The 13,342-nt window shown below is 36.2% G+C and overlaps 1 protein-coding gene across 1 annotated transcript in view; it reads left to right on the forward strand.

Annotated features, from left to right (window-relative positions):
- Positions 1-9,602: 9,602 nt before the first annotated feature.
- Positions 9,603-13,342, forward strand: part of LOC107562946 (zinc finger transcription factor Trps1-like) — a 129,691-nt gene continuing 125,951 nt past the window's right edge. Inside the window, exon 1 of the mRNA XM_016247707.1 lies at positions 9,603-9,901. The gene's annotated coding sequence lies outside the window, so the exon portion shown is untranslated. The remainder of the gene's footprint in view (positions 9,902-13,342) is intronic.

Genomic DNA, 13,342 nt, shown 5'->3' on the forward strand with positions numbered 1-13,342 from the left:
ATAGCCGAATAATATTTTCTATATTTAATACAATCACACTGGCGTGATTAGAATGCTCAGTGCACCATATCATCAGCTGCTAAATCCAAATCTGCTTTCGCTGGCTGGCGCTGAGCCAGATAAAGACGCGTTTTTACAGCACTGCGCATTAACCAATTACACACGATGCTGTTGAGCTTATGAATGCAATGACCAGTCAGAGGTGTTCAGATGAGTCATCGCTAAAATGCCGGTGTTTTCTTCACTCGCTCGCTGAGTGAATACCTCGTTCTGGCGAATTCTCTTGTCAGAAACAACAAAGTAATAATGTGTGTACGAATCTGTAAGATATTAATTTCATAGTGTAAACAGCTTCAGAGATTTTTAATGGGAGATTTTGAGAGTGCTTGAACTAGACTCAGTGAAAATGTTCTTTGATAATGTAAATGTTCTTTGCTCTCTTTCTGTAGGCTGTGTTATGGTTAGTAGCCTAACTTACAATGTATTTACTCACATTAACTTTCAATGTTAAATTCACATTAAATATAAACTTAGTCGTATTAAAATGATATGGCATGACATCCATATCTGTTATTTAATAAACAGACAGGTTTTTATGCATAGTTAATAGAATACATTATTAGGTTACCATGACCATTGCCCACTATAGATCAACATAATCTATAAAGGTGAGAATCAAGATATTGCATGATATAGTTAATGAGTTTGGGAATGTTTCGAATAAAAAGTAAAAAATACATAAAACACATAAGTGCTGTTATGACTGCTGTGTGCCACATGATGACTCCAACCATGTCGTGCCCCCTCAAAAATAATGAGTGCACGATGCCCCTGTGGACGAGCAGGTTTTTATGCATAGTTAATAGAATACATTATTAGGTTACCATGACCATTGCCCACTATAGATCAACATAATCTATAAAGGTGAGAATCAAGATATTGCATGATATAGTTAATGAGTTTGGGAATGTTTCGAATAAAAAGTAAAAAATACATAAAACACATAAGTGCTGTTATGACTGCTGTGTGCCACATGATGACCCCAACCATGTCGTGCCCCCTCAAAAATAATGAGTGCACGATGCCCCTGTGGACGAGTCTTAACTTTTATAAAGAATATCTCTTTGTGTTTGAGACTTTAGTCTTTGCAACTTTAGGGATCTTATCTGTTCACAAACAGCTTGTAACACTCCACAGAGAAAGGAAAACTTGAAATCGCATCATATGACCCCTTTAAGTCTTAACCGGTAGATGGAAAACAAACTATTGTGCATTCTAAAAATCACAGCACTTTGGATAATAAGGTAGCCAATGTAGAATTGTTTATGGAGAAGATCAAATGCCTATAATATATCATTTTAACTCATCACTTTAGGGATCTTATCTGTTCACAAACAGCTTGTAACACTCCACAGAGAAAGGAAAACTTGAAATTGCATCATATGACCCCTTTAAGTCTTAACCGGTAGATGGAAAACAAACTATTGTGCATTCTAAAAATCACAGCACTTTGGATAATAAGGTAGCCAATGTAGAATTGTTTATGGAGAAGATCAAATGCCTATAATATATCATTTTAACTCATACTTTTCTTAAAAAGTGATTTAAAGGCTGAGATGTGTGGTTTATCATTTTATGAAACTTTATTTTCTATGAAACCTTGCTTTTTCCTCTATCATTGTTTTTGTTTATTTTTATGCATTACATCTGTGCATGTTTCTGTACTGTTTCTTTGGCCATTTAAAAATAATGTAATGGTTAGTATAAAACAATAATGTCAATAAAATAGTTTGTAATTGAATTTAATACATACAGCACATAATCTCCATCCCATATTTTGCCCAGCACCCCATTAAAAAATCAGATGACAGCAATAACAATTTATTTAAATAATAATAATAATAATAATAATAATAAAGCTATTTGAGCTATTTGACAGCAGAATCAAAGATTATACAACATGTATGATACATATATAACAATACACATTACACAAAGAGATTGATGGTAGGGCAGTAGCACGGAAATATTCACAGTACACACAGCATGTGACCGTGTGACTGTATTGTACATTATCAGTTGCAGTTCAGCAGTCTGATAGCCTGAGGGAAGAAGCTGTCCCACAGCCGACTGGTGCTGGTCCTAATGTCAGAACACACATCACAGTTTGTGTATATGGCTGCGTAGCTGCAGACTGCTTAGAGTGCCCATGATGACCCCTGTTCACTCCCAAAAGTGTCTACAGTGGGCACTACAATGAGTTTCAGACCTGGACCATGCAGCAATGGAAGATGTTTGCCTGGTCTGATGAATCACACAACTATCCAACATACTGTCAAGGAGTATGGCATCCGAGACAGCTCCTTGTGTTCTTTAAGACACTCCAGTTTATGTCACCTGACTTAGATAAAATAGAGAAAAAACAATGTTAAAAAATAAGGTTTGAAGAAAGGCATTTACATAGTACACTGTTTTAAGGCAAACTCTGAAACAATGTTATCCATTATCTCTTGCTTGTTGTAATAGATGCTACTTTAAACAGTGCCTGACATAGGAAATTTCATACAAGGAAAAGCATTATTTGCTTTGACTGAAAAGTACCTAAGAGATTTATTTTGTTTATGAAGAATATAAAAAATTTGTACGTGACATGGAATATAAACAACTGGTAAAATAAATGTTTATGATGTAGAATATGAACAGAAAAAAGTTCCAATGTTAGCAGTACCAGACAAATAAAAAAATAAAAAGTGGTATTTTGCACAGATAGCGCCATAGTATCATGTCCACAAATAGAGGTTTGATAGTACTGTTAGCACCAGTGAGTTCATTAAGATACAGACTAACATATGTGCTAATAAACAATATATTACTACTTTTTCTCTTCTGTTTTTCTCTTCAGAATCCAGACATAGTGGATTCTGAAGTTGGAGTTGTTGCGATTTCTCTGAGATTCTGAGTCGGAACTCCAACTTAGGAGGGCATTCAAGTTAAACGTTCATATACTGGGAACTCGGAATTTCCAACTTCCGAGTACAAATCAAACGCAACAAAAATGTCAAGACTTTACAAGTTTAGAAATGACCAAGTTCAAAAAACAAATTTATAGTTGCCTTTGTAAAGAAATATGTAGCTTTGGAGCCGCTGCTGTGACGCTGTACAAACGCTTCCAGTGTGAATACTCTGGCGAGTCTACAGCTGCAGTGACGATGTAGTTAAGCTGACGTGAAGCTCGAGCTTGTGGTGTGAAACTGGCCTTAGATTGTGACTCTTTCTGCAAGTCAAAAAATTAGACCAGCAGATGGTGACAAGTGACTGTTTTTAGTGAGTGAACCATTGAAGCAATCAGTCAACCATTTCCTTCAAACACTGATTCAGTCAGGAATGAAACACCACTATTGTGTGTTGCTCAGAGACTCGAAAGTGTTCTGCTTTGGCTTCATTTGGAACTTTGGCAAAGGAAAATAGAGCAAGTAACTGGCAACATTATGTTTTAAACGTAAGTCACTCAATATTAACTTCTTGTTGTTGAGCTATTGTTTAAAATCAGTATCAAGTACGTTTAAGATACAAATTGTTTTGAGATTGGATCATTGTTCAGACACGCACAGTTTTAATTGTTTCATTGGATCATTGTTTAGACACGCACATAGGTTCTCCGTTCATGTATACGAAAAAATTGTCAAACAGGTTTGGAACAACATTAATAATGACTTGAAAGTTTCATTTTTGGGTGAACTATCACTTTAATATGAGACCACCACCACAATAACAGGAAGTATGTCTCAGACTCTCAGTTGCAATGTCATCTTTCATCCTTTACTGCAAATCAGTAAAGCAAAGTCATTGTTGTCACTGGCCTCGTTGTGTGTTTCTGCAGTAAAAACGATATATTCAGGTATTTGAAATGCCCTGACGCACATGTTGTTATTGCATTAGTATAATAAATTCAGCAAATTACTTCTTTATTGTTATTGGTGCAATGCCAGAAACTAATCGACCAATGCTGTCCTTGACTGAATCACTTTCTTTTTGGTGACTCACTCTCTTTGTCCATTGGTTTTAATTTTATTTCATACAGTGCACTGTGGATCATGTATATAAATGAAAGCAAATCAGTGATAGTTAAAGAGAGAACAAGATTAATTCACTTTAACAAATTCCTGGCTAATGTGTTTTATTTGATCTGTTGCCGTTGCATGAACGTGTAATTTATCGTTGCCTTTTTACATACGAATGATTAAAGGTAAGGTGCGGCTTGGATGATAAATGTGTCTGGCTGGATGTTCATATCAGCAGTTCTGTATCATTAGCATGGTGGGAAATGATGAGTCACCTGCAACTTAACCAGTTCCTGCTTTCTACTGGCATGCAGGAGAAAGAAACAGCGCAAATGCAGACACATCCGCACCTTTTCTTCTTGTTTTCCTTCTTTCTTTCTCCTACAAACAGATCTGCCACTAAAGCAGCAGGTCTACTTCCTACAGGCGACAAATGAGGACGTTATTGCTGAACAGGGCTGAGGGGGGTGTTTAGGAAACCGACAAGGTATAAAGCTAGGCAGGGAACATATAGGAATAATGACCTGTGATACTAAAAACAGAGGGGTTTGTTTGAAAGAGTTCACTAGGAGCAAATTTTTTTTAACAGCCCAATTTATTCAACCAGCCTAAGCCAGTTTGAGCCTGGCTACAGTCTGGTTTGATGGTTTTACATGATTAAAGGTAAGGTGCGGCTTGGATGATAAATGTGTCTGGCTGGATGTTCATATCAGCAGTTCTGTATCATTAGCATGGTGGGAAATGATGAGTCACCTGCAACTTAACCAGTTCCTGCTTTCTACTGGCATGCAGGAGAAAGAAACAGCGCAAATGCAGACACATCCGCACCTTTTCTTCTTGTTTTCCTTCTTTCTTTCTCCTACAAACAGATCTGCCACTAAAGCAGCAGGTCTACTTCCTACAGGCGACAAATGAGGACGTTATTGCTGAACAGGGCTGAGGGGGGTGTTTAGGAAACCGACAAGGTATAAAGCTAGGCAGGGCACATATAGGAATAATGACCTGTGATACTAAAAACAGAGGGGTTTGTTTGAAAGAGTTAACAGCCCAATTTATTCAACCAGCCTAAGCCAGTTTGAGCCTGGCTACAGTCTGGTTTGATGGTTTTACTTAGTTTTTTTCCCTGGAAGACCAGCTCAAAAATGAAAATTTTGTCATCATTTACTCACATTACTCACATTTACATTTCGATCTAAACCTTTATGACTTTCTATCTTCTGTGAAACACAAAATAAGATATTTTGAAGAACGCTGGGATCGAAACAGCTTCAAATATTATGGACTGTGATGACGTGTTTGCGCAGTTATTAAACATCAGACTTTTAAAAATATTTTTATTAAAAAAGACAACAACTATACTTTGTGTTTTAGTATGTTGGTTTTGTTTCTAACTATAAACACCTGAGAGAGTGATGGCAAATTTGACATCTTTCTCTTTTCTGGCCACTGTAATCAGTATCTCAATATTTTTGTTTCCTCTTTTGGAATGTCATAGAAACTATTATGGATTTTTTCTTTTGCTATTGAAGCAAATGGGAACGCAAAAAAAATATATTTGTTGTCGTTTCTGTTCATCGTTATTGAAGTTTACACAAATATGCACCACATAAGATTGTAAGTCATAGAGGTTATGAACAACATGAGGGAAATAAGTAAATAAATAATGATAAAATGTTTATTTAGGTTAGGTTATGTTAGGTTAGGTTTATTTAGGTTAGGTTAGGTTAGTACTTTATTTATGGGTGAACTATAGCTTTAAGAAGCCATCAAGACTAGCTCAAAAGAAGTTCTTATGTCATTCCTGAGAAATGTGCTTTAGGAAAGAAATTTACATTTACGTTCATGCATTTGGCAGCCACTTTTATCCAGAACAACTTACATCGCATTCAAGATACACATTTTAGAAGTTCTTGCTTTCCCTGGGAATCAAACCCATGACTTTTGCGTTGTTAGCCTCATGCTGTACTGTTTGAGCTACAGGAAGAAGCATCTCCTGTAGTTTATTAAATATATTTTTGACAGCATTTTATGTTCAATATTTGTTCAGAATCTTGGTTGGAGCAAACTCACTCTCTCGTATTACTCTCCTGTTATCTCCTGATGCGTTTTCAAGATATATGTAGGCTAAATATATGATTGAGTCAGATTTTGAGTAATCACAATTGCATGAAATTGTGTGACAAGCTTTATACTTTCATGTGAGTGAGATCTGAGAAAAGAGTAGGAGATACAGATAGGAAGATTGTCACAGATTCCAGTAGATAAGAAGCTCTGTCAGCATCTATCACCAAATGGCCGTATAGAACGCTCATTAACATTAGAGAAACGCTGTACCTGCTAGCTAATCAAAAAGAAGATGGTGATTAAACCCTTCATGTGCATGGACTGGTGATAACCTAAGAAGTATTCCGTAGCGCTCAATCAGTTACAGAACTGAACCTCTGAGATTATTTATTCTACTACTTTCTTTTGAAGTCTTGCTCATCTTCTCCCAAGATGGAATGAACATTTACTGCACAGCCACTTTTCATGACTTAAAGTGCTGCAAAATCCATTAGTATCCTATGTTATTGCCTATGTGTGTGTGTAATGAAGGTAACATCTACTGGATGTGTATGAACTTCTGTGAGTGGGTGAGTGAAAGAAAGAAAGAAAGAAAGAAAGAAAGAAATAAAGAAAGAAAGAAAGAAAGAAAGAAAGAAAGAAAGAAAGAAAGAAAGAAAGAAAGAGCACTTCAAGGCACAATAAATTGGTTGGAGTCACATTGGTTTACATTAGGAAGTCTTTGAGAGAGAAACTACTGGAGTGAGGCCACATAGACCTGTTAGAATTATGGAAGGCACTTAATTGAAGACCATAAGCAGTGGAGAGAAAGGCCTCCTAATACAACCACATGTTGTTTCAAACATATTCTTTCTTCAGTGGAACACACAAGGAGAAACTTAAAATACTATTTTCCATGCAAAATGTCATTTTAATTAACTATAACTTTGTGTGGAAAACAGAATCTCTCCTTGGTGATTTGTTCATGAATCAGACTGATTCGGTTATAACGTTCTGTGCTGACTCATTGATCACGTACATGCTTGGAAAACGCCACATGACTCGTATTGACTACTTTTAAGATGCTTTGTTTTTGTTGCCCTTTCATTGTAATTGTAAAGATCAGCTAGCACATTCAGATTTTCAGCTAGCGCATTCAGAAAAAATATTCTAGAGATTAAATTTTCAACGCAAATGGCAGCTCTTATTCATTTGATGCTGTGAAAGTGTTTTACTTCCATCTTCTTTTTTTTTTTTTTTTGGAGGAGAGGAAAAAAATAATATAATTATTCATGCGGAAATGTATCTGAAAAATGTTTTACTCAAGTATAACATAGTTTTTATTCTGGCCCTCCATGTATCACTTATTTTGCTCCTTGGAGTGCAAAAGTAATGTAGAAGAATCACCTTGAGCCGTTCTTCCAGTTCAAATTTCCCTTTTATTCTGAAGTTACCCTCTGCAAATTCCATTTACGCTGCATGGTTGAAACGAACGGTAAAATTGAAAACTGCCCATTTATGAATCACATTTGTGCCACATATGCAATTCTGTTGCCCACAGGAGATGTACTTAGAGATTGTGATGGTACAAGACATTGCAAAAAATAAGTTCTCGTAATCAAATTTTAGTTTTTTTGTTCTTTAGATGTTTTCATCAAATCCATTAGTCTCTGTTCACTCTGCTTTGGTTACATGTGAGGAATAAATTTTTAATTAAAAAAAGCAGTTTGCCCTAAAAGTTGCCATGTTAATTAAAAAAAAAGGAAAAGAAGGAAAGAATGCAACCTCCCCCCCCTCTTTCTTTAACAAGAGTGTATTTTGATATAATGTTACATTATACTATAACATACTAAAATAATTAGGGAAGACCATTAAAATGCACATAAACATGCGACAGAAGTGGATATTCAAGCCTCTACGTCAATAATATATAGTGATTTGGGGAGAAAAAAAAAGTCAGACCACTAACCAAATCCAAGCACTAAAAATAAGTTATTCCTTAACTTTTCTCAGATTAGTGATTTAAATGTAATATGCAAGTCAGTACATTGCCTACAGATGTGCCTACTGTTAAACACATGTCGTCACTGTGAATACGGATGAATACGGATATTGTAGATGTATGTTTAATTGTAACGCTCGTACTGCAGGAGGTGTTCAATGGTTCAATGAAGGCCTGTCTTCTACGCATGAGGTGTTCTAAATATGAAACATGATGAGTCTGGCTGTTAGCATGGACAGAGGAAAGGCTATACTGAAACAGTATCGAGCTCAGATAGAGGACAGCATTGGCACCAACTTCCACAGTATGTAATATGTCTAGCAGAATGTAACCACCAGGACTAAAAATATTTCAGTGACATCCATCTCATAGCATGATATCTCAATGTGAAATAAACAACGTTGACTTCACTTCTCAGGTTTCATCTCTAAAAAAGTTCCATCAGTATACCTCAGTATACCTCTCAGGTTTCATCTCTAAAAAAGTTTCATCAGTATACCTCACGTTAGTGGCGTGATGGCAGAGAACGCATGTGAAATCCCGCAAATATGGTTACAGTCTAAATAGAATATGCCGCTTTGTTACTTCCCAAATGAGTTCATGGAAACGTTCAATATAATTTATGATGGTGCAGCATGCTTTGATATTGTATATTTTGTGGGTGGAACGTGTCTGAGTGAATTTTTCTCTACTTGTAATTGGCCCACCATTACTACCTGTGTCGGAAAAAAGAAAAACATAAAATATATATTCTTGGAAAACACTTATGCTCTTTCCACGCAATGCTATTTTCAAATCATGTTAATCCCCGGGAAACCAATATTGTAAATGTTGGCAATCAAATCCAGTTTATTTTTGTTGACAGTTTATTTGTTATTTTTGTAAGTAAATTTCAGAGAAAGGAAAAGAAAACACATAAAAAAAAAATAATAAAAAAAAATAAACATACATAATACATTTTTACAACCTTTTCCATTCATTTAAACATGAAAAGTATATAAGATAGATAGATAGATAGATAGATAGATAGATAGATAGATAGATAGATAGATAGATAGATAGATAGATAGATAGATAGATAGTTTTTTTTAACTACCATTTTTTAAAGTAGTGATTATTAATTTATTATATTATCACAAAAACTGTGGTGGTCGCAAGAAGACAGATGCGTTGCATGAGACAAACCTCAGCAGCCCAGTTCTGAAAATTCTATTATTATTATAAATTTCCGCTTAAAAATGATTAAATAATGTTATAGTGCATTTAGGATTGTTTTTCTCTGCTCTCCGCTTATTTGAACAGAAGTGCGAACCACCGGTTGAGATCCGATTCTGGTTTAGATGGCTTATCTGAGTGTTTCTTCAGCAGTCTATGGCGAAGTTGCAGTAACATCGGAGCTGTTTTAGTGGTCACTGCCCCTTTAAGAGAACGCGCTCTAGGGTGGCGCTTTCCTCCGCAAGGGCTTCTTGATATTAATAGTGTTGGTGTCTTGAAACTGACGTAATGCTTGGAGTCTGAGGTCCTGACAAGCGATAACATTTCTGATAAAGAACTGAGATCACTGCAAATACCAGCCTCCTTTTTTCCATCCCAGACTCAGGCGTTTTTACTATTAAACACAGTCTCCCAAGATTTCACGTGTACGGGAGCAATTCGCAATCTTACATCCCCATAAAAAAAAAAAAAGAAATCATTCCCCGAGATCAACAAACAAACAACACAAAGACGCTTCATGGCTCACGCCAAAGCTCCACCATCTTTCAGACTGCAAAGACTATTGCAATTTAATCAACAGGTAAGGAGAAAGCGAATCAATGAGCATTGCGATCACGGCAGAAGAACGATGTGGATTTTAGCTGTAGTTCCTGATGGCTTTTAGGGGGAGATTGTTATGTAATGTTGAGAAGGGCGAAGGGATTTGGTGATGAATCGGTGTGAGTGCTACTTTGCAATGAAAATAAGAGCACGGCTCTTCGGATTTCGGCGTGCCATTTGGGTTTAGAGGCTAAATTGCAAATTGAAATTGGCGACTTGTTAGCTCCCAGTAGTTGAGATTAAACACGCGAAGAGGTTTTTGGATTACTTTTTCCTTCCCATTTCTTTTCAGCTATTTCAATCTGTGTTGCAATGGGTTTTGCGCAAGATAATATCCAGAATGTAGTAATATCGTCTTTTTCTTTTCTTGTAGATTTAAGTTAAGCCGCGAGGCGCCTTTTATTTGCGTTGTTTATGTGTAAACCGGTTGCACTGCGAGCTAAAGTAGCTAAACGGCGCATAACTAAAGTTGTAGAAAGTTTTATTAGTGTGTAGGCTACTGTTTTTGCGTAAATGATGCTTCAAGCTGAATGGCGCTTTCCACACAAACTTCGAAAACTTTCCGTGACTGATGTACGATAAGAAAACGCGTAGGCATGGCAACGCACTGAACGTTACACTTCATTTTCCACTTACAAAGAGGCGCAGGTTGTTTACATGACAGTCCATGGATCTTTACGGGGGGGGGGTTTATCACTATTTTGCTTTTTTATTCGAAGGCAGGTAGCGAAAAGATGTCTTTCTGTTTCATTGCGTTCTTCGAGGCGATGGAGACGTGCAGCACGTTTCTGAGGAAAAGTTGATGAATAGCGGTAACGTTAACGAGCTCCTGACTTTATACGAGTCTTATTTTCTCATTTGGAAGTGTGTTTTTGTTCGTATATAACTAATGGTAACACTTTTTATTTGTTTCAGTAACTGTGTAGACAACTTTCGCATTTAGGTGTGTTTGGGGGGGCTGTAGTTCACAAAGTTTCTTGTGGCGTGACTAAAGTGGCATTATGGAGCTTATCACTTTCCAAAACCTTTTGAAAACTTTTGGTTTTATTCCTCAAAAATGAAGCCATATTTATTGAAATTGTACTTTTTTGTCTTGGCATGCACAGTAGTCGTTTTCCTCTTAACTTATCTTGTTGATGTTACTCATCAATAGAAACTTTTGTACAAGACGACAGGAACACACTTCCAGTGTTCTAGTTATTTCCAACAAGGTATTTGTGTGTGGTATATGTGAGTGTTTTCATATCCTATACAGTTTGTAACATTGTTTAGATTTTGGGTTGTTGCAACGTTCCTCAGTTCTGCAACTGTGGCATTGTTTCCAGTTAATTTGGTTTTACAGTCACTTTCACATTAGAATATCATTAGTTAGTGGGTGGAAACGAGTATTCATCTTAAAACTGATAAAATCACCCACACTTCACTTAAATGTGCTGTACTGAAGCGTAACCCTGTATATGATTGTTATGATACAAAATCCCATGTTGGTTCCAGTAGACGAGTTGCGCTGTTTCCTGTAAACTGTGATAGTTGCCACACTCGGGCAGTCTGGAAATGATATGCTCTCTTTTTCTTTCTGAAATGGTTTGTCGGTAAAGGTTTCTTAATGACGAAGCCTGTGCAGGCAAATGCATCTTATCATTTAGAGAAATGTAGAGAAACTCACAACTGTAAACATAGTTTCAGAAACAGTCAATAGAGAATTTCAGCTCTGTCATCATCAGCCTACTGCAGTTGCAATCACTTTATCGTAACCCTTTTTGCAGTTACATGACTATTTTTATTCTTTAAAGATAAAAACAAAAGTCTCGCCACTTTATTTTCGTGCATGAAATAGTTCATTGTCATTTTACATGTATAACAACCTAGAGATCAGAAGAAAAATCTCCATCTGCTTGGAATATTACTTAATTCCTTGTTCATCGTAAACACTCAAATATGTGAATTCGTTCTTGCTATCCATTCAGCAGTTTACTAGATTCAGTTCTCAGTCTACACTGAAGAATAAGATCCACATGAGTTGTCTGATAAGGGGCGTTTGAAGTGATTGAAATGCTTGAGGTGTATTTGAAATGTAAATGACTCCACATCTGTGAACTCTTTGGAGAGAGGCAATAGATCAGCGCTGTATAGTCAGGAACTTTACGGCTGACAAATGAATTTGGGCCTTGGTGGAGGGAGAAAGCAGCAGTGGGGGTCTTCCATTTGTTCTTCGTGGCTTCTGAGTTTGCACAACTTCTTTTTGGGCTAACTTCTTGCTGCACTGTGATTTGCCACTTGTGTCCCTGCGGCAGATTCATGTGGCGCTGTTGAATAAGAAGCCTGTAGAGAAAATAAATTGTAGGGGACTTTTTTTTAATGACAGAGATATAGAACGGATCTCGCTAACATATTAAATCCAGGTGTTTGCTTGCAAAGAACATATTGTAACTAGCTGATGACTTTAAAGTATTGTAATTTTTTACTTTTATAGGTTGTTAGAAAATGACCAGATGATTGTTTTTGTGTATATTTTTATTCATTTGTTGGTTCAAAGTGAATATACACGTATAAAAACAAAACAAAAAAAGCTATAACAATATAAAAATAAAGAAATACATGTTGCAAAGAATATAGCACTTAAAATTCAGATTTTTTTTGGCTAGATTGAATAACATTTTGTGTGTGATTAAAACTTGTTAAAATTATAATCTTTTTTAAAATAAGTTTTATGGAGCGGCATAGTAGTTTTTCCACTCCTTATATACGGCGACAGGCAAGACTGCAAACTACCATCACTGCTTGTGTTTTGAAATGACACATCAACGACTTTATTGAAATTCCTTTGTTTTGTTTCTTGTGGTTAGAATTCTCCAAACATGGGAGACAGGAAACTTTAGAATTTTCTTTTGTATCCGCCTGATGAAATGCCAAGGCTTACACAGAGACAGCTCCTAATAATTGGTACCCTTAAAAGCTTTTTTAACATATTTGATTTAGCTTGCATATGAATAGCTAGTCTTTTTTCCTCTGGATTTTCAAGAATAAAAGAGCCACAGTTCACTGAGGTCGTCCCTTGTCTCATCATATGCGTTTCATCCTGTTTTGAAGTCACTAAATGACTCTGGATGTGTGGTATATAGACTTGTTATGGTGAGTTATAGCAGATATGTTATAAAGACTTGCCTTCTTCATGGATTTTCTAACTAAACTTTCATGCAATATGAATGGATTTGAAGAGAATAATGAGAAATGTGCATTTTTGTGTGAGTGAACTCACTTTGGGGTGGTATATGATTCTAACATTGAGAAGGTTTTTGTCATCCAAATTAAGTGCTTTAAATTTAAGTGTTTCTTTTGTTAGAAGAAATCTTGTTCTCTTCACTTTTTTTTTTCTCACACCCTGTGTGGGAATTAAACAAAAGGACCTTTGACCTGTGGT

The sequence above is a fragment of the Sinocyclocheilus grahami genome, unplaced genomic scaffold (genome assembly GCF_001515645.1).
Source record: "Sinocyclocheilus grahami isolate Dianchi unplaced genomic scaffold, SAMN03320097.WGS_v1.1 scaffold850.1, whole genome shotgun sequence".
Lineage (NCBI taxonomy): Eukaryota > Metazoa > Chordata > Actinopteri > Cypriniformes > Cyprinidae > Sinocyclocheilus > Sinocyclocheilus grahami.